This window comes from Lycium barbarum, chromosome 3 (genome assembly GCF_019175385.1).
Source record: "Lycium barbarum isolate Lr01 chromosome 3, ASM1917538v2, whole genome shotgun sequence".
Lineage (NCBI taxonomy): Eukaryota > Viridiplantae > Streptophyta > Magnoliopsida > Solanales > Solanaceae > Lycium > Lycium barbarum.
The window spans coordinates 10,447,229-10,447,984 of record NC_083339.1 but is presented as its reverse complement, the minus strand read 5'-3'; the positions used below and the strand labels follow the sequence as shown (position 1 = coordinate 10,447,984).

The 756-nt window shown below is 37.3% G+C and overlaps 1 non-coding gene across 1 annotated transcript; it reads left to right on the top strand.

Moving 5' to 3' along the window:
• Window positions 1-286: 286 nt before the first annotated feature.
• On the top strand, window positions 287-360 carry TRNAV-AAC (transfer RNA valine (anticodon AAC)). The gene has a single exon. It is a non-coding gene; the product is annotated as a tRNA-Val (tRNA).
• The last annotated feature ends 396 nt before the right edge of the window (window positions 361-756 follow it).

Here is a 756-nt window from a genome sequence, read left to right as displayed (position 1 = left end):
GGGGAAAAATTATATCTTTTAACTTTTAAAAAACTGCTTCCGCTACTCCCCGTAAAGGCGTAAACATTTATTTTCTTCCAAAAGCTTGGCAAAAAATGCTATTAATCTTATGTGTGGCTTAGTTGAATTTGAATATATTCCTGGACAGTGTTAAAACTCGATATTGCAAGTGTTAGTCGACATTGAAGATCTGAGATATAATTCAGGTTGTAGTTGCGTTTAAATTGTGGTATCTGGCAACATTAAGTATAGATATGATCTTTATTTATGCACAGTGAACATCAGCGGTGTCGTGGTGTAGTTGGTTATCACGTCAGTCTAACACACTGAAGGTCTCCGGTTCGAGTCCGGGCGACGCCATTATGTGTTTGTTTTTGCTTTCTTCAATTACACACTGAAGGTCTCTGGTTCGAGTCCGGGCGACGCCATGATGTGTTTGTTTTTGCTTTCTTCAATTTCTCAGCTCTGGTTCAGCTTAGAATACCACAGTATTCATGTCTAAACGTGAGCCAAGCACTAACTTCAGAATTAGTTAATTCTTATTTGGATGTACTTGATTTTCAAAATGGCAATAAAAAAGGGGTGTCTAAAATCATTGTCAGTTTTGCTTCAATGGGCAGTTCATAGTTCCTTTTTTGATAATGGAGTGCCCAATTCACTATTTTACGTGGCTGCCACCTTTCATTACTATGGAATATGGGTACTGAATAATGCTATAACTTTGTAGGACCTTAAGTATTTTTACCTGATTGTTAC